A 27,634-nucleotide genomic window follows, 5' to 3' on the forward strand; every position below is an offset into this window, starting at 1 on the left:
GCTTCTACTGAGGTACACCGGAGTATATGTGGGTTTATATGATACTGTTCCATTTGGATACTGAGTCACACTTGAAAATCCTTTTACATTCAAGTATGTTCAGTAGGTGTTGATTGTTTCCTCCTCTTGGTTGGGGTATCATGATGTCATTCACTTGCCAGGTGAAGTTATTCTCGCTGTGACCCCTTTGAAGGAAATGTTCTACAAGGGGTGCAATTGTCAATTTGCAACGGATCCTGCTTTTGTGCTGGAAGATACTGAACTTTACTTTTTGGGTGTTTTGACCGATGTAGACCAAATTACAAGAACTACAAATGCAATAGATAACAATATTAGAATTACAGTTCAAGAAGAAATTAAGAACTTGGTGAACATTACTAATGTCAAAGGTTTGTATGTTCATGCTCTGGTTGCTTGCTGTGCAGGTACCACATATGTGGTGGCCTAGAATTGGTGGGAGACCTAGGAGGGGATGGAAAGTTTTGTCTTTTTGTTTGGGTTTGTGAGCCCTTACTAAGAGGTCCTTGATGTTACGTCCTCTTTTGCATGCCAACAAGGGTATTTCTTGTTCCAAAGTTGCGTGGATTGGGTGTTGGAATGTTTTTCATGCTTTTTTTTAGTTTGTAAGTAATAAGACAGAAGGTGGTCATGCATGTGATTTTATTGAGTGGTGCCATGGTAATTTAAAATTGTATATGTTTTCTGTTTTCAACTACGGAAGATTCTGTATTTCTCTATGGTGCACAGACATAATATCGACTCCAAAATATCGTTTGGACAGAATATCGAGTTTTAAATATCGTTTGGAGAAAATATCGACAGGACAGAATATCGACAGCCAAAATATTGTTTTTAAGGTAAGTGAAGTAATATCGACTGTAAATAATATAGAAAGTGAAAATATCCAAGTATATATTCTAGATAGTAAAAAATATCGTTTTTTAAATAATATGTAATTATTTATAGTGTTTTTATGTTATAATATGTGTGAAAAGTGTCATTTTATGTTATAATTATTTTTAATTAATGATTTTTTTAAAATTATTGTGTAATTTTATTCTGTAGCGGGTTGTGGGTTTATAGGGGAACAGGGTGGGAAGTAATTTAATTATTATTTATTAAATATGTAAATGTATTAATTGGTAGTAATATTTAATTAAATAGTAATTAAATAATATTTGTTAATTAATTAAAATTTAATTGGTAATTAATTTAATTTAATTTATTAATTGCTAATTATGTAAATTAAAATAATGTATTTCCTGTAGCGGGTTGTGGGTTTATAGGGCAATAGGGTGTGAAGTAATTTAATTATTATTTATTAAATATGTAAATGTATTAATTGGTAGTAATATTTAATTAATTGGTAATTAAATAATATTTGTTAATTAATTAAAATGTAATTGGTAATTAATTTAATTTAATTGATTAATTGCTAATTATGTTAAATTAAAGGGGTATTTTTAGGGTTCAGGGTCAGTTTTTAGTTTTTGGGTAAAGGGGTATTTTTAGGGTTCAGGGTCAGTTTTTAGTTTTTGGGTAAAGGGGTATTTTTAGGGTTCAGGTTCAGTTTTTAGTTTCTGGGTAAAGGGGTATTTTTAGGGTTCAGGGTCAGTTTTTAGTTTTTGGGTAAAGGGGTATTTTTAGGGTTCAGGGTCAGTTTTTAGTTTTTGGGTAAAGGGGTATTTTTAGGGTTCAGGGTCAGTTTTGGGTTTTTGGGTAAAGGGGTATTTTTAGGGTTCAGGGTCAGTTTTTAGTTTTTGGGTAAAGGGGTATTTTTAGGGTTCAGGGTCAGTTTTTAGTTTTTGGGTAAAGGGGTATTTTTAGGGTTCAGGGTCAGTTTTGGGTTTTTGGGTAAAGGGTTTTTTTAGGGTTCAGGGTCAGTTTTGGGTTTTTGGGGTACAGGGGTACAATGTAAAAATAAAGTAAAATTAAATTTACATTAATTTAATTTAATGAAATGAAATTAAATTAAATTATATTTAAATAATTTTAAAAATTTTAAATTAAAAAAATTATTATATACTTACCAATACTTACGTTGTAATGGTATTGCGTTGTAAAAGTTGCGTTGTAACGTCATATATCCACTGTTGCACTCTTTGCAGTGGGAATAGTAATTTTTACTCTTTTGTATTTGTACGTTAATAATATTGGCTATTATTTAATTAAATTTTGTTACTATATATATATATGTTTTAAGAAATATGATTAAAAAATATTATTTTTTTACTTTCATTAATTATTTAATTATTAAAAGTTATTTTAAGTATTGTTAATTATATTTTAGTAATTAATTTTTTATATTAATGTAATTAAACATTGTTTTTATTAAAGTCGATATTTTTTACAACTATATTTTTGTAAACGATATTTTGTACTCGATATTTTTGTACTTACAAACTCGATATTTTGGTTGTAGATATTTTTTCCTCGATATTTTGGGTAGTCGATATTTTGGCAGTCGATATTATTTCAGTGATCCTTTCTCTATATCATTCTATACTGTCCCTGGTATCGAGCCATACTTAACCTGGGTTAGCAATTTGCATTACAGGTTTTTGCTAACAAGATTAAGGCTGAACAACGTTCATCTCCTGGGGGATTATCCTGTGCGGGGTAAATTGATAATTTAACACTATGCCATTGTGATGGCTGCTCTGCACAAACCATGTTGCCCTTTATGCTTTTTTATAAGCTTTATGCCTCTTTAAGAAAGCTCCTTTTTTTACCTTTTTTAAAACAGGACAATTTTAGACAATGCAGGGTTGTTATGGAGTTTTTGCAGTCATTGCCAACTGTGAGGATATGCTATTTAACTGTATCTTTTATACAGTGTGGTATACAGAGAGGGCATCAATTGTTTTGTGACTTAAGAATCCTCTCTTATTGTGTGCTTTTTAAAGCAAATTCTTACAATGCTTTTATGAGATTTTTTTATGAAAGTTTCTATTGTGCTGTTTCTTTTTGCCACATGATGATCGAATAAAGATTGATGATGATGACACTGCCTCTTCACTCACCTTTCCTCAGGCTCAGCAGTATACATAGTAGGTTGGGGAAGGTACACACATCTCATGTAGGACCTTAATATTAGGACCTTATTATTCTATAGTAAGTATAACAAGTACTGGCCTCTTCACTGAGACCTCTCTGCAGGAAAATAATCATATATTTTAGGGTGCGGGAATGGATTTCATGTCCAGTCATAGCTCTACCCAAGAGGACAGTAGTTTGCAGGATAACATTCTCCTCTCCACTAACACCTTTCTAGAAGACAACATAGATGTGCATTACAGTGTTGGCAAGGAGTGGTCTCTCTGCTGACACCTCTGCCTAGACCAACAGGGATACGCAGTGGTGTCTGAGAGGGGAGTGAACTGTCTGCTAACACATCTTACCAGGGTGAGAGGTGTCTGTAGTCAGGTTTCAGAAACATATCTCTCCCTTCTCAAACCTCTTCCCATGCTGTCAGGTATGCATAGTAGGCTGTTGTGGGGAACTGTCATGTTTGCTGACATCTCTCTTACATAATAAGTCTACTTAGTGCATTGTGGAAAGAGACTGCCCCTCTCCTGTGACCTGTGTCTTGGATGATTCGTGCTGGTCCTTTGTTGTGGAGGGCCTTGTAGGTGTGTATCAGTATCTTGAATTGGCATCTTTTCTGGACGGGGAGCCAGTGGAGGTTCCTGAGGTGGGTGGTGATGTGGGTTCATTTGTAGGGGTGGGCGGAAATTGTGTAAGGGATTTACGCGCAAAGGCACGGAGATTGAACCAATCTCTGCACTCTCCGCATAGTTCCGTTACGCGACGGGAATGCGCATGTACAGGCTCCCGCGCATGCGCAGTTCCCAGAAGAAGGCGTGACGGAGACGGATGCGCCGCCGATAAGGTATGGTTATTTCAAATGTTATTTAAGGCTTTTTAAGGTTATTTAGAGATGCGGGAAGTGGGCGGCGGGTGGGGAGCCAACTTCCGTTACGCCCCGAGTGTGTGGAGATTTGCCTTGTTTCTTGGCCTACATTGCGAAAGGCGGAAGGGGCAAATCTCCGCATGTTCCGTGGGCGGAACGGAGTTGTCCACGCACCCCTATTCATTTGGGGAGGTTGAGGATGAGTTTGGCAGCCGAGTTCTGTATCGTCTGGAGTCGCTTCACAAGTTGGGTGGTGATTCCTGCTTAGAGCGCATTGCTGTAGTCAAGCAGACTGGTGATTATGGCTTTGGTGATGGTTTTCCTGGAGAGCCACCTAAAGAAATTTCAGAGCATGCAAAAGGCGTAGAAGCAGGCAGAGGCAACTGCATTGATCTGGCATTTCATGAGGAGTTTGCTGTCCAGGATGTTGCCAAGGTTACGGGCATGGTCTGTTGGAGTGGTTGTGGGACCAAACTCGGAAGTCCACCAAATTTCGTTGCATGGGGAGGTTTTGGTTCTAAAGTCCAACACTTCCGTCTCGCCTGTGTTGAGCTTTAGGAAGTTGGTCTTCATCCATTCTGCGATACTCTTCATGCAGTTTTGGAAGGTGGGCCTGGTGGTGGAGGGGCTCCTCCGATAGGGAGAGGATGAGCTGGGTGTTGTCTGCTTAGATAATGATGGTGAGGCCATGGGTTCTGACGATGTTGGCCAGGAGCACCATGTAGGCGTTAAACAGGGTGGGGCAGACGCATGAAACTTGCGGAACACGCCAGATGATGTTCTTGGGGTCTGACCTAAAGGGCAATAGGCGGATTCTCTGGGATGCGATCTATTTGAGGGAATGCACTTGGATGCTGATGTGGCAAAGTCTCTACATAAGGGTATGGTTGGATACAGTGTTGAACGCTGCTGAGAGGTCAAGAAGGATCAGGGCTGCTGTATCTCCCCAGATAAGTAGGATTCTGATGTCCTCTTTATCAGTGATCAGGGCGCTCTTGGTGCTGTGGTTGGTGCATAAACCAGTCTGGGAATTGTCCAGCAGGTTGTTGTTCTCCAGGTGTTAGGTGAGTTATTGGTTGATCGCCTTCTCAAGGACTTTGGCAGGGAATGGAAGCAGAAGGATGGGGTGGAAATTCCTGAGATCTGTGGAAGTGGCTGAGGGTTTCTTGACATAAATTGTGGCCTCTGCATATTTCCATTGATCTGGGAAGGTGGCGGAAGCATTGAGGATGGAGGTGAGTTTGCCACTGATTTCCTTGCTTCTGAGGCTGAAGAAGTGGTGGGGGCAGGGGTCATCGGGTGCTCCATAGTGGATGAAGCCCATGATGGCTGTGGTACTCTGAGTGGTTAGCTGGTCCCATGCTGTGATTGGAAGGTTGTGTGTGGGTCAGTTAGTGAGAGGAAGTTGTGGAGGTCTGTGGTTTAGTATTTGAAATTACTGTAGATAGTGGATATCTTGCTGTGGAAGTAGTCTGCCAGGGTGCCGTAGAGTTCCTGGGAAGGGGGGGTCTTGTTCTTGGTAGCTGATGGGTAGGAGAACTCTCTGACGATGTTGAAGAGGTTGTTGCTGTGGTCGGAACAGGCTTCAATGCGGTTTACCAGGGAACTTTTTTTGTGTCTTTTAGGCATTGATGGTTTATGTTGAGGGCTGATTGGAAGGTGGTTCAGTCTATGGTATCTTTGCGGGTGCGCAATTGTCTCTCCAGACGTTTGGAGCTGAGTTTCGAGGCCCTGAGTTCCGGTGTATACCATCTGACTTGTTTGGTACATCTACTGGTCGTTAAGGGCTTGATGGGGGTGACCATGTCTGCGCTTTTGGTGATCCAGGCAGAGAGGTCCTTGTTGGACTGATTCAGGTTCGTCGCGGGGTTGGGGTGAGTGGTGTAGAGCGTATCCATCCATTGGGCTTCTGTCACCTTTTTCCAGCTGCAGTGGGAGGGGTCTTAATGGTTGTGCAAGGTGCGCCTGCAATGGTAAAATGGACGTCCAGGTGAGTTCGATGACTGTCACTGGCAGTAAAGATTGGATCCAGCGTGTGTCCTGCACTGTGTGTGGGGTCAGTGACCGGCTGAGTGAGGCCGATGTTGCGAGGTTGATGGTGTTTGTGCCTTAGCAGTCATCGAGGTGGAGGTTGAGGTCACCGAGGAAGATGTAGTTTTAAGAGTTGATGGCCGGTAGGGAGATGACCGCGGGGACGGCGCTGCAGAAGCTGTGCCGTGGGTCTATATGCCAGGGTACCTCTAATGGTTGTTCTGCAGTTGGTTTGGAGTAGGAAATTGAGGTGCTCCATGATTGGTGTGGTGTCATCTTCGGTGATGGTGCAGTGGATGGTTTCTCTGTGTATGGTGGCAATTATACCTCTGTATTTGCTGGTGAGTTCCCAGTGTATCATCATGTATCCGTTGGGCATTGCAGTGGCGATGTCGGGGTGGCGGCATGGTTGAGCCAAGTCTCATTAATGAAGACAATGTTGGGGGTGAGGGTGGTGATGGTGTCCCAGATTTTGAGGGCATGTTTGCAGAGTGGTTGGGTGTAGAGGACGAGGCAGTAGAGTGGTTCTGTCGCAGTCGCTGTCAGTGAGGTGAGTGTGGTGAATGGTTCCATGAGGGTGAGTGGCGCTCAGCTGCAGGTAAAGCAGAAGTGGCAATAGATGAAGTGTCCTACTGTTGATTGAGTCAACAAGAGGCACCAGTTGTTGCTGCGTCCTGAGTCCGTGACTCAGAGTTTTGCAGAGGTGAATCTGTGGGAGTCCAAAGGGTCAGGGTTCCTGGTGCTGGGTGCGGTCCAGGTGTGAATGGGCATGGAAGGGTTTGCCTTTGGTGTGCCTTCAGCCTCTATTAAGTAGGTCCTGGGAGGGGTGCTGGGAGGCAGGAAGCATGGCAGCAGGAAAGCAGGAGAGAGAAATGGCAAGATGGCATCGAGGCAAAACAGCAGAAAATTGCACAAGAAATTGGTAAGTTTTAATAGGGCACGCAAAATACAGTGATGAGCAAACAGTACAGAAATAAACAATAAATCACCAAGTTTTAAAACAAGAGCAAGAAAAATACAGGTATCAGCAGATGAAAGCAGAATTACACACAGAGCACACAGCAGAAAAATAAACAATAAACCGTCTTTGACTTATTCTGAATTGCATATCAATTGACATATACGCATTTTGATTACTATTACCACTAACAAGACTGATGTTTACCTTCTGTAAATGATTAACTTTCAATAAAATGTTATGGTTTGAAACTGAACTCATTCTCTGCTTTATACTGGAGCCCAATGTGCGTTGTGTTAATCAAATGTATTGGATTGTTGACTAGTCTCAGTTTTGAATTGCGATTTATCAGATGACACTTTGTGGGCCCCACAATTTGCATAAGGTAAGGAGTTAATATACCCCATAAAGCACTAAGTACACAGGATAGACAACGAGTACATGAGAAACATAGGGGTTCACATGGAGCACAGGAGTGTGCGGGTGTAGTTGAAGTACTTGGCACTCTGGAAGGTCAGAAATTGCACAATAAGCCCAGAGATTACCCTTGAAACACCAAGTACGTTGGAATGTACATGTGGTGCACCAAAGCACACATGACGAGCAGGACTATACGAGAAGGGCAGATATTAACCATGCAGCACTGAGTCAATTGAATAGAGAGAGCACAGGAAACACAGGGGCACACAAGAACCAAATGAGTACAAAGGAAGCACAAGGATTATGCAAGAGGCCCTAAGTACACTGTAAGGGAAGAGAGTACAAGTGAAGGACTGAGGTACACCTGATGCACAGATGAAGCATATACAGTGCACAGTAGCCACTGAAGGCATATGAGAAGATGGAGGAGTTGCAACAACGGCTCAGTGTCGCATCACCGGCTCAGAGCCAGCAAATGCGAACATAAAATGATGTTCTTGCATTGTTTTATTTTGCATTTGCCGGCTCTGAGCCAGTGCTGTAGGGAGGGGCGCGGCTGAGACATGGGAGGGGAAAGGAGGAGTGCCACGTGCATGCCCTAAGTGCTCATGTGCATTTGGCCGGCCGTCTCAGGCCGACCAAAACACACAGGCGCACTTAGGTTTCTCCAACATTGAGCAGCCAGGCTGGAAAGAAAGACACAGACTCACTGGCCTGAATGGAGCGTCTTTCTAGTCCGCTCAGGCCTTTCCCCATGCTACTCTGCAGCACAGGGATTGGATGTGAGTCTGTCCCAGGAGCTGCAGGAACCAGGAAGAGGAGAGGCAGTGTGACACGACGCAGGAAGCCGCCACGGCTAAAGGTAAGGTTTTTTTTATTAAGTATTTTATTTCTAACACCTGAAGCGCCCATTCTACTTGCCCACCACCCTTTGATTGTGGCAGCCACCACTGAGGAGTTGGTGGAAGGCACAGTAAGCACAGATGAGGCTTGGCACAAAGGATACGCAGGTAGTACAGAAGACAGTGCACACCGAGGGCACCAAGTCTGTATGCGAATCCACATGTGCACATTGGAAGCTCACCACAGACTGTGCATGCAGAGAAGGGGGCATCTTTGGGCAGCAATGCCAGGCATGCAGTGCCATGGACCAAAATCTTCAGTTAGAGCGAGACAACTGGGGCTGATGGGGTCCGTAAGGGTCACCTCTTGGAGGCCTGGTGACGAGGGCCCGAACAATGAAGTCAGGATGAAGGCAGCGGCCAGCACTTATTTGCTTTTAAAATGTACCATTCATTTTAACATTTCTTTTTGCTTCTTTACACATCTCCTTAATGCTCCAGTGAGTGTTATTGTAATATCAGGTTGGAGACGTTTTTGTAAACATTGAATGGCTGCTTGCAGTCACCTTATCTAAGGCAAATCCAGGATTTAATTCAAGACCGGATGCTACCATTATGCATATTAACCTTTAATTACCACTGCAGCACCTTTAAAGAATTACAAAACATCACAAACACTAGAACTAGAACACAGCAGTCCATAAGTATCCCTGGTCCTGAACATTCCTCCCCTGCTGCTGCAGTACAGGCTCTTGGGTTTATTTAGTTGCGCAATCTTAGAGTACGCTTTATTTGTACACTTTATATTCTACCCCACATCGCATGCATGGATTGCCACTGCCATTTTTGCTCTTTTTGCATGTTAAAATGAGATGTTATTAAAAAGCAACAGAAACGTGGATGGTGTTATTTTTCCTGTGGTATTAAGCCAGGACAGAAGGGACACTTTGAGACACTCCATTCAAACCCAGAAGGATAATGGTACAAATATGAAAACTTTTGTGGCAAAATACCCTTGACCTGAACATGGGAGGCTCCATTTTGTGGCGTTCTGTTGTGTTTTAAGATGGTGATAAATGACAGGATACTTTTAGTTTATTACATGGAGATTTATTGTAGGACACAGCTGAGTACAAAACCTCGCCAGCTGACCAGACCATCAACTGGCACTGGTAGAACACTCCGGTCAGGTTAGAACACTCACACAGGTATTCTGGGAGGCTAAGGAGGTAAGAACACTAAGGAAGGGCTAATGACTACTGTCAGCCATATTACATGAAGAATCAATTTACAACACATCTTCCTCCTTTACAGAAAATAAATGAAACAGACATAAAAATTAAATCTTAATGCATGGGAGACAGCAACAATAATATTAAAGACAGATAGGAGGCCTAAGACGACTTGAACAAAATTTAGTTCATCCCACCCTCGTCGCCAAAATGTTGTGTTTTAAGATGGTGATAGATGACAGGATACTTCTAGTTTATTACATGGAGATTTATTGTAGGACACAGCTGAGTACAAAACCTCGCCAGCTGACCAGACCATCAACTGACACTGGTAGAACACTCCGGTCAGGTTAGAACACTCACACAGGTATTCTGGGAGGCTAAGGAGGTAAGAACACTAAGGAAGGGCTAATGACTACTGTCAGCCATATTACATGAAGAATCAATTTACAACACGTTCCTAAATATTACCCTAGCATCTTTTTGTATGTACAAACATAAGCAAAGTCAGTAGGTCTAATCTATGGGAGCTATATTGGCTTTGTCAATTTATTTTTAATTCATGTTTTACCACAGCGTGGCTGCTGGATAGCGTGGTTGAAAATAAAAAAAGGCACTGGCCAGGCATACCCATCACATAGCAAAAGGGGTACCATTAGTCAAGTCATGGGCAGGAGCCTTGGAGAAGTGCCCCTGGTTTGTGTCACTCCCGCGAAGGTTGTGATGTATTCAAATAGTACCCAGGTACAGTCAGAAAAACGTTCCCTCGTTGGCCACAGCTATTTTTAACACGTGTACATCATATTCTTAATACTACCGGTGACAAATACACAACAATTTTTTGGGGAATTTTCTTCACCAATATATATCATTTTTATTTTTCTTGGGTATAAATTATTCATAGCTTTGCTTACACTTATATATTTTCATTAACGTAAGATTTCATATGGAACACACATTTTTTTTTATATACACCATGAACACATCTACAATAATTAAATAGTACATACAGGAAAAAGACAATAAAAATATATATATTACATATCACACACAAGTGAAAAGAGAAAAAGAAAAAAAAAATTTAATAACTGTCTCTATGCCCCTGAGAATACACAACAGTCCACAACATACATACTCATTCATACTAACATGGCATACACATGCACTACGTGTGAAAAAAGGAAGTCTGAGTACTCGACAGCAGGGAATCCCTGCTGATTAACAGGTCTCAGAAATAAAGTATGAGACCCCGCACTCTGGTCTACGCGCGTTTCGGCGGCACACCCAGCCACCTTCCTCAGGACCTTTTTCCTTTGACAGACACAGGAAACCAGGGGACACTATGATGCATCAGCAAATGTTAAAACAATGGAACCGAGCACTTGGACCACAGCGGAGACAATATCACAAACTAGCAAGTCCCTCTATAGGGCTTGCGGGAGTTCCTATGGTAGTTTTAGAGATGTCACGGAGGGAAAGTTGAGAGTTCTCCGGTGTAGGGATTATTTCTTATATACTGACTTGAATCCTACACAAGGGGTCGTTGTTCTGGGTCCCGATTCCTTCTGTTATAGTTATTTCCTTCAATGGACATAAATGAATCTCTCCATCAGTGGACCCGAAGTAAGCCACCAATTCTTTCTACATCAGGTCATGCACGAAGTGCGGCGTCAAGGAAGGAACCCCCACCGGTATTGATGGTTCCAAACGGCAAGGGATTAGCCTGTTCTTCCTTGTTTGAGCACCTGCATCCTGGATTACACACCAACCCACCGACACATGGAGGAAGATGGAGTTTCTAGCAGCAGAGAAAGGGGTCTAGCTACTCCAAAATTTGACGGATTTCCTGGACTGGCCCCTTGGTGGGTGTTGAGTTTTGGGGGCATGGGGCAGGCAGGAGGGGGACTGGCCTGTTGGTGGTCCTGGATCTTTCTGTCCTACCCTGAGTTACCTAGAGTTGACAATTTCAGGAGCTTTTGCTTATTGACGATTACCCTGGCAGGGGTGCAGCGCTATGTGGTGCCCTGGTGTTATGTGTTGGTATCAAACTACGGCTATTTCCCTATCCCTCTGTGAGATAGAGGGAAAGTTGTCATTAAATGAATGTTTTTGCCAATAACGCCTTGCCTGAATCTGCTGCGGGACGCTCTGGGACTCTGCTGCTCTGCCCGCATTGCTTCTTTGTGGACTCGGACCCGCCGTAGCGCCTTGCCTGAAAGTTTGCTGCCTGGATTGCCTGCACAGGCGAGGGGAGAAAGTCATCAGCCTCAAGTGTGTGCGCTGCAGGGACTCGCTTGTCCAGGAGTCCCTGCGTGACCCGAGTCAGCTGGTCTGCGCACCCTGAGAGCCCCGCCCCCAGGCTGGTAACCGGGATAAGTGCCTTCCCTCCGTGGCACTTGTGGGAAACGCCTTGCCTGAATCTGCTGCGGGACGCTCTGGGACTCTGCTGCTCTGCCCGCATTGCTTCTGTGTGGACTCGGACCCGCCGTAGCGCCTTGCCTGAAAGTTTGCTGCCTGGATTGCCTGCACAGGCGAGGGGAGAAAGTCATCAGCCTCAGGTGTGTGCGCTGCAGGGACTCGCTTGTCCAGGAGTCCCTGCGTGACCCGAGTCAGCTGGTCTGTGCACCCTGAGAGCCCCGCCCCCAGGCTGGTAACCGGGATAAGTGCCTTCCCTCCGTGGCACTTGTGGGAAACGCCTTGCCTGAATCTGCTGCGGGACGCTCTGGGACTCTGCTGCTCTGCCCGCATTGCTTCTTTGTGGACTCGGACCTGCCGTAGCGCCTTGCCTGAAAGTTTGCTGCCTGGATTGCCTGCACAGGCGAGGGGAGAAAGTCATCAGCCTCAGGTGTGTGCGCTGCAGGGACTCGCTTGTCCAGGAGTCCCTGCGTGACCCGAGTCAGCTGGTCTGCGCACCCTGAGAGCCCCGCCCCCAGGCTGTCACATATTCTACATAACTGACCTAACGTACCGCTGCGCGGGACGCGAGAGGGACGCCGGGCTAAGCCCGGGCAAAGGGCGGGCCGTCTACGGCCGTCATCGGCAGGAAGAGGCAGGGGCTGGGCCCGACCCCCTGTCCCTTCAGAGACGTTCCTACAAGTAAGATTCTGTTGTCGTCCCTGTGACGTTTGTTAACTGCATTATATACAGACTATGTCCAAAAAGAAACCTGCTGCTCTGCTCGCAAACACCATGGATAACTATGTTGTGCAAACAGTAAAGAAAATAAATGAACAAAGGAGGGAATCACTTGGGCTAAGCCAGTCACCAGATCTGCGCAGGTTAAGCCCTACTTTACCTCTGTCGACTGACGATAGCCCTTTCGTGCTGGTGGAAACCAGGGTCTCAACAAATGCATCACCTATTATTGGGTCTGGTAGCCAGCCATTGAGCACGTTACCATCCCCTGTTATTCAGGATGTAGACTTTGACAATGTTATAGATTCAGACCCAGAAATAGTAATCGGTCCTGTGGAGGACGATTTACCACCGATTGAGCACACACCCCGGCCTGTGCTCACCTGTGTGAAGAATCAGCGGAAACAGGGCGGTTCAAGGCCAAGAGCGAAAAGGAAAAGAACATTATCCCCAGGCTCCTCGAGAGCTCCCCAAAAGGCTGTAGGGGAAGGGACTTTAAGAAACAGAGGGGATGACGAAATGTTTAGTAAACTGCTTGAGGTTTTAGAGGGTAAACTTAATGAAATTGTAAAACCTCTGATCTCTAAAATTGATAAATTGCAGGCTGAAGTAAAAAGACTTGGAGGTGTGCAAACCAAGTTGAAGGAGGAAATAGGCTGTCTTAATATCTTATTAACAACAAGAAATACTACCGAAGGGGTTAACCAAGTTGGAGAAGGGTCATCTGGTGTGCTGATTAATCAAGTCCATACGCCGGCCCCAAAAGGTAATCAACACGTAACAACAGCAGAAGGGCGCCCGTTGATAGTACATTTACCACAAGCACAAGTTCACGGTATAGACCCACTGCAGTTTATTGAGGAAGCCTCACCTGTTGTGCTGGTGTTAGCTAATGTTCCCCTTTTGGACGCCGGCACTACCGAGTCATCTAGCTCTCTGACTAGTAAGGCCCTCCACTGGCTCTCAGGTAATATGAGGTTAGCACCTGGAGGGATACAGCAATTGGCACACGATATTAAAGCAGTTAAACGCGTTCCCTGGATTGGGAATCGCCCCAAAAGATTTAAAGGGGATTGTGTGGCGGTGACCTTTGCACACCCTGGAGTACTCCCAAATGTCCTAACGCATATTCTTCCGCCTCAGCGTAGAAAAGGTACGGTGGTTCCCCTAACATTAAAATTCTTTTATGGGGAACAGCAAAATGTAACCCTACCAAAAACGCCAGCATTAGGATGGGACAACAACTTGAATATGCATAACCGTTGGGCTTCTCCCCTAGTACCAAGCCTGCTATTACAAAACAGGTTTGATGCCCTGTCTGGTCTTAATAACTGCGATTGACAAGAGGTCAGACACGAGATTGCCGAAGCATCCGCAGGAGTAGACCTACATCAGTCCCCAAATACTATAGGTAGTATACTGCTTAAGTCTGTGGGTACTCCTTGCAATATCTTAGAGGGGGCATCAACATCTTGCCATATTGCTAGTTGGAACATAGCAGGACTAGCTTCTAAATTTGAAGTATTAGGGTGGCTAGAATTGATCAGAACATTTGATATTTTATGCCTGCAAGAGACCTGAGGCCAGATGTAGGTAGGGTTTTACCGGTCGGTAACGGCCGAATTCGGCCGTTACCGACCGGTAAAAGGAATTTGAGATGTAGGGGGCAGAATCGGTAAATTTACCGTTCGGTAAATTTACCGATCGGTAATTTTACCGAATCTGTAAATATACCGGTCGGTAAATTTACCGACCGGTATATTTACAGAATCTGTAAAATCGATATGTAGGTGGGACTCTTATGAGTCCCATAAGGCCTAAGAAATCGGTATTTTACCATCAAATTCAATTTGATGGTGAAATACCGATTCAGGTGTGCATGCACATGTGTGCATGCACACCTGTGCCATATGACAGGCAGACCTGCCCTTAGGGCAGGTATGCCTGCCATATGGCCCCCGAACCTTTTTTGGGGGTGCTAGAGGGTGTCAAAGTGACACCCCCTGCACCCTTGCCAAAAATCGGTATTTACCGATCGGTAAATACCGACCCGTAATGCCCCATTCATTCCTATGGGCTTCAAAGCCCATAGGAATGAATGGAGCATTACCGGTCGGTATTTACCGAATCGGTAAATACCGACTTTTAAAGAATCGGTAAATCCACATCTGGATTTACCTACATCTCGGTACTTCATATTTACCGACTCTTAAATACCGAATCGGTAAAATTCGGTATTTAAGAGTCGGTAAATATGATTTACCTACATCTGGCCCCTGGTGTCTAAACTTCAAGGGCCTTGATGGTTTTGTAGCATACGAGCTACCAGCAGTGGCAACTACCTCAGGGAGGGCCAAAGGTGGTTTGCTAATTCTGATTTCTGTGAAAATGCGAATCAGGGTGAAGGAGCATATCACCGTGGGCAATAATTCCCAACTGCTGTGGTTAGCTGATGAGGCAGACAAAAACATTCTATTGATTAATATGTATAATAATGTTTTTGATGCTAGCAGACACATGGTTATTTTAGAATTAGACATCGCAATCAAACAATTGATGAAAGCTTCTAATACAGTTTTTGAGTTCATATATGTTGGAGATTTTAATATTTCTGTATGCCCTCTCTCTAACCAAAGGCTGTGTGGCACTTTGAAGCGTGTTGGAGAGCCAGCTACACATTTCCCACACAATACATATGGAGAAACTTTGAATTCCTTCCTACTCGCCTATGATATGGAGGTTCTAGAGATTGAGCAGGATGGGAAGTGTGATAGCTTGCCAACTTTTGTGGGGAGGGGGGCGAACACTGTAATTGACTTTATTTGTATGTCTTCCGAACTAGCTCATTTTAGTTCTGATGTCAAGGTTGTAGACTATATGGTTAGTGATCATAACTGTCTTGTTATTGAAACTAGGTTTTGGAAAGTTTGTATTATTCCAGATAGCAGCCCTATCACAAACATTGATGTACATAGACCGAACGGATTTAGAATAAGGTGGGCTGGGGATAAAGCTGAAGTAACTTCTAATTGCATTATCTCATGCTGCTCAAATGACATTACATCAATCATTGATGAGAAGTCAAACTTGGAGGCCTGTATTATTCACTTTACTAAAATCAATGTTTTTATTAGTGGTAAGTTTACTAGGGCTGCTGGAAATATTAACAATAAAGCCAGGGGATGGTTCAATAATGCATGTACTGTGGCCCTGAAGACCTTAAAAAAGGCATTATCCACCAAACCTAGAGACAAAACGGTTGTAGCTAAGCTCAGATCTGACTATAATTTAGCTCTTAAGCAAAGGAAAGCTGAACTACGAGAGGAAGCTTGGGAGAGATTCGATCTAGCGGCTGTTTCGAAAAATTGTACTCTTTTTTGGACAGTTGTAAACAGCCCTTTTTTAAAAGATGATAAATTCCCCGTGTTAACCTCAAACGTAGGTAAGGAGTCATGGGTACAGCACTTTTCCGGCATTTTTAATTCCAATATGGTAATGTTGACGACAAGTTGCTCTTGGCCAGTACTTAGCCTAGATATCACCTTACAGGAGGTTCTAAGTAGTATCAGGGCTAGTAAGGGCGGAAAGGCCCAGGGACCCGATGGTGTTCCAGTTGATGTGTATAAATCCGCACCTGAGACTTGGGGGCCAGTACTAGTCAAAGTTTTTAATGCTGCTGTTCGCTATACTATCCCGTGTACCTGGCCTGAATCAATAATAGTCCCCATTCACAAGAAAGGGGACCGAGGAAACGTTAAAAACTACCGGCCAATTTCATTGCTGGATTCGTCCGTCAAGATTATGAGCCGTGTACTCCTCGTCCGATTAGAAGAATGGGCAGAGTCCAATCAGATAATGACAGACTGCCAATATGGGTTCAGGAAAGGAAGAGGTTGCATTGAACAATGTTTAAACCTGGAACTCCTGATAGGGAAATATACCCGAGCAAAAAATGGTTCACTCTACCTCTGTTTCGCTGATCTGAGCAGCGCTTTTGACTTGGTTGATCATGCCATACTATGGACTACCTTGCTAGAAAGGGGAGCACCTAGGGAAATTATCTATTTTCTGGCCCGTTTGTACGAGAGGCTTAGCTCGAGTGTTCGGTACGGGCTCTCGGGTGAATGAACAGACAAATTTAGGGTCAGGAGAGGTATCAGACAAGGGTGTGTTTTGGCACCCCTGCTTTTCACTCTGTTTATTAATGAAGTAGACTCGATCCTTAAGAAAGCACCAGCGGACGCCCCTAGAGTAAACACAAGTACCATCCCCGTGTTACTCTATGCGGACGACGCTGTGTTGCTTTCTAGGACTCCCCGGGGTCTACAGCTTTTGATGGACAACTTTGTGGCCTTTATTGAAAGAAGAAAGTTGGTCATTAACAAGAGCAAGACATATGTGATGGAGTGTGGAGCTAGAAATGTCAAAACTAAAAAACCCTATAGGTTTCTCATTGATGGTCAGGTGGTGCAGTGTGTGGATAATTTCTGCTACCTGGGGGTTACCTTCTCTAAAAATGGTCGCTGGGATGTCGAGCATAAGGTGGTGCGCGACAAAATGATTAGGAGCGCCAATGGAATATTTGCTTTTGCAAGCAAATTAGGTAGTAGAAGGCCCAAAGAAATGCTTAAGATCTTTGAAGCTAGGTGTCTTTCGGCTGCTCTCTATGGAGCAGGGATATGGGGGGTATCCAGGGTAGAACCTTTACAGGTAGAAGAGAATACATTTCTGAAAAAATTATTGTGTCTCCCGACATCCACCGCGAATATTTTGGTCCATAAAGAACTAGGACTAAATCATCTAAATGACCTACTACTGTTGAGACCTCTGACACTTTGGCGTTCGGTCTGGATGAAAGACGAAACCTCATTTAATAGGGTTATCATTGAGGATTGTTTACGTCTAGACTATTTTCTCAAAATCCCATGGATTAAATACACAATTGAATCCTTCTCTAATGTGTTTGGGTTAAACGTTACATTAGATCATTGTTCTGCTTCGGATCTTTCTAAAGACAGTCTGAAATCAATCTTCTTAAATCACTGTGCTGAAAGACGAGCCACGGATGATCTTAAACTTTCCACCTGTATACGTTACAACCAATTGAACGAATTTGTGGGCCTACACCCTTACCTCTTCCAGGTAACTAAAGGGCAACATCGGTTTGTTCTTACCAGGATGAGGATGGGTACGGTCCACCTATTGGTTGCATTCCCTGAGATTAAGATGCGCCCTACAGGTCCATGTCGGTGCGATAACATTTCAGAACAAAGCACAGAGCACTTTTTACTTATATGTAACCTGTATAGTGAATATCGTAAATTCTTTTTAAAACCTTTATTTATTAAATTTGGAGCAAGAACCATCAAAGCGGCAATGAAATTACTTTTTAATTTGCATCACCCTGACATCTGTTTTTATACGGCTAGTTATTTACTCAAGGCAATTAGTTCTAGGAAAAGCATGAATTTTAAAATAATTTTTAAAATAATTTATCCACTGGAAACTTTTTTAAAGTGCGTTATTTGATTTGTTATATGTATCATACTGTATTTTTTGCGGATTGCGATTGTAAAGTGTATTTTCCTTTAACATGTATTATATGTATGTACTTTTATGGGCATGATTTACATGTCTCCGAATAAAGTTTTGACTTGGAATGTTTTTGCCAATAATCCCTCAGATGCCCTTGGGGAGTGCATGGGTGATGTATAAGGAAAAAAGGCCTCTTGGCACAATGCATTCTGGAAAGGTTGCACTTCAATGAATCGTTGTGTGGCCTGTGCGTTGTTTGCTTATTGTGTGTCCTTTATTTTCATAACCAATGTCTTTGTAACTACAGTCTTTATTCCTTCATGGAACTGTGTGTATTAAAAGGCTACGCCTTGGTAGAATCACCTAACCATGTGTTGTCTATCTCCTTGGGGATCAGGGAGGGTTGGGATACAGTGCCAGCTGAGTGCAGCGACTCGCACATTGTGAGCACACTATATGACATGGTCAATGCTGGCAGCGTCATTGTGCTTTTTAAAAAACTTTCAACCATGTTGCACAGTAGCTGCACAAACTGGATTAGACGTCCCAATGTCAGCTTTGACTACGTGTCACGACTGTAAATATCTACTGTTTAGATGAAGACACGACAAGCTTCTGTGCTGCATGCCTGCTTCACCCTTGCATCTCCTAATCTGTCACAAGTGCTGTGCATGCTGCCTCCGTGAAGACGTGCCGCAAAGCATAACAAGGTCCAAGACTGTGATATATGGACTTTACAACGTTTGGAAAATACATTTTTTTACTGCATGCCTTGCAGTTTGAACTTGTGAATGTGCAGTGCTCTGCAATTGGAATTGTGTTTATGCTATATGCGTGGAATCTTATGATCGTGCATTGGATGATATTGTGGGTGGCACGATATCTGCATTGAACATGCTGTATTGTGCACGAATTGCTGATCATTTTTGCAAACACGACAGAGGTGCTGGCTGTGCTTCTATAAACCACTGCCACCTTTTCATTTACGCAGGGTTCAGGGTGCCTTGAGACCTGGGGGTGGGCCAGCATGAAACTCTTCCTCACACAGGACTGCGTTCTTGGTAAGGTTAACTCCATACCATCAGGAGCACTATTTTCCAATCCAGTTTATCCTGCTACAAACCAGTGCAATCTAGAACTTTATGCAGTTGGTTCATTCAAACCTGGACTACAAGTCCCAGAATGTATTGGGCTGTTATGCATCATGGTGTCCTGAATGACATCGAGTCATCTAGCAACACTTAGGCACTGGATACTCCAGGTTGCAGTGATGTCTCACTGTGTCTGTAACAAACATAGTGGAACTTGCCAGGTTGCCCACCATCATACTACACTCAGGGCCGGTCAGTGTGGGAGTCATAAGGTGCTCAACAATGCATATCAACTAGTACAGGAAAGTGATACACATTCATTTACTTGAGGTTTCACTGACAAAATATCAGCAGCAAAAATATTGTGATATTATTATTATTATTTTTAAGCGTTCTTATATAGCGCTCGATTACCCGTAGGCATCTCGGCGCTTGCCTTGGGAACCCGTCCTGGTTTTTCCCTGTGAGATTCCCGTACTGTCCATCTCCAAGGTGAAAGCCAGGCATCCCGCCGCGGGGGGGCCGTAGTGGAGATTAAGCAAGCTAATGCCCAGAGCTGCAGAGTGTGAACCTGTGACTCGAGTAGGCACCGAAACGAGAATTATCGAGTCCGTGGATATTTGGGCTCAAGACCCTGCCGCGTCGGGAATTGAACCCTGGTTCCGGGTCTGACCTCTGCTTCAGGGTCTGCCGCCTCTAACCAGTGAGCCACACTTCTCCATAGATACAGAAATATCTTGTCAAAAATAGTGCTGTCCTCTACTTATAATGGCAAGTACAAAAATATTTTAAAACAATATTGTTTTACACTAATACTGAAAAATTCAATATATTAATATTGTTTTTTAATATATAAATAATTTAAAACAGTGAATATGAATCATTTTAAATTATGACATTAATATAATGTAAATTAAATATGTTTAAGTAATATTGAAACATAAATATATATAAAAATCCAAACGTATTTAAACAAACACACACATATAGGAATGTGTGTATATTTACATACAGATCTATAATATAAAACAATTTTTACATATATTAATTATAATCTGTATTTACATTTGCTATTATTTTCAATTATACCACTATAATATATATGTGTGTGTATATATATATATATATATATATATATATATGTAGGCTCCAAGTTTCCCCTCCGGAATAAGAATCACTCTAACCAAGGCGTGCTGAAAGCATATTTATTGGTATGGTCACAGGTCCGCTTCTCGATACTCTTATGAGACAGCCACTCCGTTATTGCCTGACGCGTTTCATCTTTCGACTTCTTCAGAGGCTGACGGAGATGGTGCGTGATCCGAGCTGCCTCCCTTTAAACTGCTTTTGCGCGCTCTGAATAGGGCGGTTACCTCAAGGCAAAGCATTGTGGGAGATGCAGTCTCGGTAATTAGTTCTCCTGTATGGATGCGCAAAATTAAACTGTCAAAGTTCAGTTATTGTGGAGCCAAGTCGATGGATTTAGGCGACAGTCTGCTGATTGAGGCCCATCCAGGGTTTTGAAATGAACTTTGACAGTTTAATTTTGCGCATCCATACAGGAGAACTAATTACCGAGACTGCATCTCCCACAATGCTTTGCCTTGAGGTAACCGCCCTATTCAGAGCGCGCAAAAGCAGTTTAAAGGGAGGCAGCTCGGATCACGCACCATCTCCGTCAGCCTCTGAAGAAGTCGAAAGATGAAACGCGTCAGGCAATAACGGAGTGGCTGTCTCATAAGAGTATCGAGAAGCGGACCTGTGACCATACCAATAAATATGCTTTCAGCACGCCTTGGTTAGAGTGATTCTTATTCCGGAGGGGAAACTTGGAGCCTACATATCACGGCAGCAGCCCTGCTGTCGAAGAATGCACCACCCGACCCAAAGTTGGAGAGGGGCCACGAGGCTCGGTAACTACGGAGCTTTATTGTGGAGCCAAGTCGATGGATTTAGGCGACAGTCTGCTGATTGAGGCCCATCCAGGGTTTTGAAATGAACTTTGACAGTTTAATTTTGCGCATCCATACAGGAGAACTAATTACCGAGACTGCATCTCCCACAATGCTTTGCCTTGAGGTAACCGCCCTATTCAGAGCGCGCAAAAGCAGTTTAAAGGGAGGCAGCTCGGATCACGCACCATCTCCGTCAGCCTCTGAAGAAGTCGAAAGATGAAAAGCGTCAGGCAATAACGGAGTGGCTGTCTCATAAGAGTATCGAGAAGCGGACCTGTGACCATACCAATAAATATGCTTTCAGCACGCCTTGGTTAGAGTGATTCTTATTCCGGAGGGGAAACTTGGAGCCTACATATATATATATATATATATATATATATATATATATATATATATATATATATATATATATCTCCTCCACAGCGGTTCCTTTTCGGGAGTTTATGCAGCGCTCTCACATGTGCGGTATCCTGCGGCAGAACCCAGCCGCTTACTATTTCACCAACTATTCCCCAGGACAGGGAAAACAACGGGTCGCACAACCAGTCTGGATGTAAACAGCAATCCTTTTTATTTTCTCAAATCACAGGGCAACTAGCGCATTGATCTACGCGTTTCGGTGTCACTCCACCTTGCTCACGATCACCGGGTTTGCCCCACCCTCAGAAATTTAAACACATTTTTTTCAATTTTTGCATTTCCTGTCACATGTCATGCTAAGGATTCTGGTCCTTGTAGTTTTACTGGTTGTTTGAAACAAAATTAATACTTTAAATGTGCACAAAATTTTACAAAATTAAATCTATTGGTAAGTACTAAATGCAAAACCTCATTGCGCCTTCCAATAGGCTGATATCTCACATTGGTTTGTTCCGCCTACCAATAGGCAAATACCATCACAGTTTTTTCTACAATGTTCTCATAGTTCATATTTCATTGTCATTTCATAAGTGCACATGCAATTCCTCAGATTGATTCAACCCATTCGGGTGCAGGGTCCTCAGGTTAATAATAAATCTTGATCCAGCTCGCCTTAGTTTTTTCGCTCGATCACCTCCCCGCTCACCTTTGGTAATTGTTTGAATGCCATAAAATCTCAGTTTCAACCAATCCCCCTGGTCCACTGAACAAACACCTGGCGATGAAAATGAGATCACCAGAAGGATTCCTTTTTTAGGGGACATGCGCCTCATTCTACAACAGCGATATTGGGAGCGGAACCGCCCAACTCCACAATTCCAGTCACGGAGAGGAAGGGGGAGAGGAAGACAATGGCCCGGAAAAAATGCAACAGAAGAGGAAAAAGGAGCAAGTGGCGGAGCAGAGAGGACAGGAGTGGAGACACGAACCATGAGGCAGAAACGAAAATAATGGATGAATTACAAGTGATAAACGTATCAGAAAGACAATTAACATCAACGGAAACATCCTTATTGAAGAGGGGAATAAACTTCTGTCCAAAAAGCCATATGAACCTGGCGCAGGTGAGAATTGACCTATACCTGTACATCAGGAAAATCAAACTAGCAAAAGCGTTCAGAGAGAAAATATTGAAAGAGCAAAATACCCCCCAATCAGTAACAACTGAGGGAAATTTACAACTGACGGATGCAGAAGGCTTTCTGACTCTAATGAATATAACTCAGGATCCATCACAAGAAGTGACCCTTTCACAGGCTGTAACACAATTAAGCATGGGCGGATTTTGCGGATCCACGATTCGCGGATTCAGCGGATTCACGGATCGTGGATCCGCAAAATCCGCGGATTCAGCGGATTTGCGGATTTGGGGGCGGGGCTTCCTCGAGCGTGTGGGCGGGGCCAAACGGACGGGGCTTCCACGCGAGCGCACATGCCTCTTGTGTGTCTAAAAGGTCAGAGACCGATCAGAGCAGCAGATTAAGAGACAGAAGCCCCTGGTCACAGGAACAGCACGGGGGTTGCGCTCGTATGCTGAATGAGTCACTGCATTTGCGCTTCAACTAGTTCCAGCGACCAAGTGTGTGTCACTATGCAATCGCGCCGAAGTGCGCAGGGGTCCCTTGAGTGAAATGTCCATCATAGTGGGTAAATGGCGGGAAGACGGTGCACACCTCGAGTGTGTGGGCGGGGCCAAACGGACGGGGCGTCCATGCGAGCATGCCTCTTGTGTGTATAAAAGGTCAGAGACCGATCAGAGCAGCAGATTAATTTTTGGGCTGATGAATGAGTCACTGAATTTAAGCTTCAACTAGGGCACATGCTTTATTGATATTTGCAAGTGTTTCCTGTTGAGGTTTATTTTTTTGTGCCAGGACCGTCGTGCCCGAATGAACCCTGCCCTTCATATTTATTCAAGAAGACACCACTGTTGAAATAATTTACGATGGCGCCGGCAAGCTGCCAGCGCCATCCTGCAAAAGTTACTTAATTAGCTTCAACAGGAAGCTCCAACTGCTAAAATAAAGCAGGCGCTCGAGCCCCTGCTGTATCTTATCTGTTAGAGCTTCCTGTTGAAGCTAATTAAGTAACTATTGCAGGATGGGCGCTGGCAGCTTGCCGGCGCCATCGTTAATTAGGCGCGCTTGAACTTTTGACCGCAAAATCCGCTCCGATCGCGGATTGCGGATTTTCGGCAAATCCGCGAGAGTTCGCGGATCGCGGATTTGCCGAAAATCCGCAAAATCCGCGATCGGAGCGGATTTTGCGCTCATGCTTAAACACAATGTGGAGCAGGTCTGAGTGGAAAAAAACCCAAATCTAAGTTTTACCCACAATTGACTCCCGGAAATAAAGTGGATCTGTTTCAAGAAGCAGGAATACAGGACCTGTACAAATTGAAATTGAATTACGGTCAAGACAATCTAACAAAAGAGGAACGACTGGCACTAAAAAACCTATCGGAGGATGACAAAATAGAAATAAAAATGGCCGATAAGGGCGGCAACGTGATAATCCTGGACCGCAATGCATATGCAATGGAAGCCAACAGACAATTAAGAAACCATATGCATTATGAAAAATTGAAAAACAATCCAACCATGGAAATAAAGAATAAAATTGATGACCAACTAATGGTATGGAAAACAAACGGACTCATTGATGAGCTCGAACAAAAATTCCTCACGGTAACTCACCCAATACTGGCAACCATTTACTTCTTGCCTAAGATTCATAAGGACCAAAAAAATCCACCGGGAAGACCAATAATATCCGCTAAGGGCTCATTGTTGGAGCCAATGGCGGAATATATCGATCACTTCCTAAAGCCTTTTGTATCGAAACTAAACTCCTACATTCAGGACACGAGTGACCTATTACGAACCTTGGTAGACACTCCGTGACAGGATTCCTATTGGTTGATTTCAATGGACGTGATTGGTTTATACACCAACATTGATAATGAAATGGGAGTAAGAGCATGCAATTTCTTCTTGAAGGAGAGAAACTTGGAGTTCAGTAGCCATAACCAGATGCTACTGGAAATGATTACAATTTGTCTGGAACAAAACATCTTCACATTTGGAGGAGAAATTTTCAAGCAACGAAGTGGGACAGCTATGGGATTTTCCTTTAGTCCATCATATGCTTGTCTTACGATGGGATGGTGGGAGCAGGAACTAGCGTGGAACTCAATGAATGAAACATCTGTGAATAAAGTCGTGAGTTGGAAGAGATTTATCGACGATTTGTTGATTATCTGGGATGGAACTGAATCAGAATTCCAGGAATACTTTCAAATAATGAATAACAGTGTGAAAAATCTAAAATTCACTTACAACATGAGTAAGGAAAGAATTGTTTTCCTGGACACAGAAATTGATATCAAGAACCAACAGATACATACAACTCTCCACCGTAAGCTAACTTCAACTAATTCCACACTTGAAGCTACCAGCTTCCACCAAAAAACACTACTCAATAGCATACCGTACGGTGAATTTTTGAGAGTCCGACGGATATGCAGTGAACAGGAAGAGTGGAATAGAAACAGCGAAAAGACAATGGAAAGATTCATAAAAAGGAAATACCCAGCACAAACAGTCATAAACAGTCTAACAAAAACCAAAATGAAGACAAGAGAGGAATGTCTCAAGAGGAAAAACAAAGAGGATGACACGGAAACGGACAAAATCCGTTTAATAATGGACTTCTCCCAAGAAAGTGACAAAATATCTAAAATCCTGCGGAAGAACTGGAAACTCTTACAACTGGACAACACCGCAAAAGAACTCATGGGAACGCACCCAATAATAACATACAGGCGTGCAAGAAATTTGAAGGATCACCTAATACACAGCCACTTTCAGAAAAAACGACAGGATGATTGGCTGAAAACCAAGGGTTTCGTGAAGTGTCACGGCTGCAAAATGTGCCAGATTGCTAAACAAACCAAAGAGATCACGTTGGCTAACAAAAAGAAATGGCAAATCAAACAATGTATTACGTGTAAAACACCATTTACCGTATACGTAGTGGAATGCCCGTGCCCTTTGCAATATGTAGGGAGTACAACTGGGGAACTAAAAAATCGCATTTTACAGCATATGCGTGCAACAATTCATAAGGACCGCTCAAATGCCATAGCCAAACATATGGAACAATCACACCAGGGGGATTGGTTGAAACTGAGATTTTATGGCATTCAAACAATTACCAAAGGTGAGCGGGGAGGTGATCGAGCGAAAAAACTAAGGCGAGCTGAATCAAGATTTATTATTAACCTGAGGACCCTGCACCCGAATGGGTTGAATCAATCTGAGGAATTGCATGTGCACTTATGAAATGACAATGAAATATGAACTATGAGAACATTGTAGAAAAAACTGTGATGGTATTTGCCTATTGGTAGGCGGAACAAACCAATGTGAGATATCAGCCTATTGGAAGGCGCAATGAGGTTTTGCATTTAGTACTTACCAATAGATTTAATTTTGTAAAATTTTGTGCACATTTAAAGTATTAATTTTGTTTCAAACAACCAGTAAAACTACAAGGACCAGAATCCTTAGCATGACATGTGACAGGAAATGCAAAAATTGAAAAAAATGTGTTTACATTTCTGAGGGTGGGGCAAACCCGGTGATCGTGAGCAAGGTGGAGTGACACCGAAACGCGTAGATCAATGCACTAGTTGCCCTGTGATTTGAGAAAATAAAAAGGATTGCTGTTTACATCCGGACTGGTTGTGCGACCCGTTGTTTTCCCTGTCCTGGGGAATAGTTGGTGAAAATATATATATATATATATATATATATCCAACCATACCAGGGTCCTTGTTGGTAATGACGCCTCACAAAGGTTAGTTTTCAAAGCCCGCTTTAATGGAATGCAGCCCGCCAGCAGGCGCAGTTTCAGAGTTCTCAATGTCCGTGTAACAAACGCCAGACGCGTTTCAGGTGAAGTACCTTTCTTCAGTGGCGTAGATAGGCAAATGCTGGCTGAGGGCGCTCACTGGGAAGCACTTCGTATTCATCCCCTGCTCAGGTAGGTGTGGCCTCATGCGAGGCATGCTGGGTGATATAGTCCTTCCCTAGTATTACCACCGTGGGCGCGACCCCCACGCCAGCGCAGTATGCCTTAATAAACGGGAGTCTTCTTGCCCGCACCTGCCTTGCTTTGTTGGCTGCAAACCGGAGCAACGGAGCTGGAATCCCCTGTTGATTTCAGTCTCCCCACCTTCGCTCCCAAACGACAGCACCCACTGGACACCATCAGGGATCCGCTGTTGCGACAGGCGTATTACCGCGACCAGGAAGCCGCTATAAATCCAACCATACCAGGGTCCTTGTTGGTAATGACGCCTCACAAAGGTTAGTTTTCAAAGCCCGCTTTAATGGAATGCAGCCCGCCAGCAGGCGCAGTTTCAGAGTTCTCAATGTCCGTGTAACAAACGCCAGACGCGTTTCAGGTGAAGTACCTTTCTTCAGTGGCGTAGATAGGCAAATGCTGGCTGAGGGCGCTCACTGGGAAGCACTTCGTATTCATCCCCTGCTCAGGTAGGTGTGGCCTCATGCGAGGCATGCTGGGTGATGTAGTCCTTCCCTAGTATTACCACCGTGGGCGCGACCCCCACGCCAGCGCAGTATGCCTTAATAAACGGGAGTCTTCTTGCCCGCACCTGCCTTGCTTTGTTGGCTGCAAACCGGAGCAACGGAGCTGGAATCCCCTGTTGATTTCAGTCTCCCCACCTTCGCTCCCAAACGACAGCACCCACTGGACACCATCAGGGATCCGCTGTTGCGACAGGCGTATTATCGCGACCAGGAAGCCGCTATAAATCCAACCATACCAGGGTCCTTGTTGGTAATGACGCCTCACAAAGGTTAGTTTTCAAAGCCCGCTTTAATGGAATGCAGCCCGCCAACAGGCGCAGTTTCAGAGGTCTCAATGTCCGTGTAACAAACGCCAGACGCGTTTCAGGTGAAGTACCTTTCTTCAGTGGCGTAGATAGGCAAATGCTGGCTGAGGGCGCTCACTGGGAAGCACTTCGTATTCATCCCCTGCTCAGGTAGGTGTGGCCTCATGCGAGGCATGCTG

Source organism: Lissotriton helveticus, chromosome 1_1 (assembly GCF_964261635.1).
Source record: "Lissotriton helveticus chromosome 1_1, aLisHel1.1, whole genome shotgun sequence".
NCBI classification, from domain to species: Eukaryota; Metazoa; Chordata; class Amphibia; order Caudata; family Salamandridae; genus Lissotriton; species Lissotriton helveticus.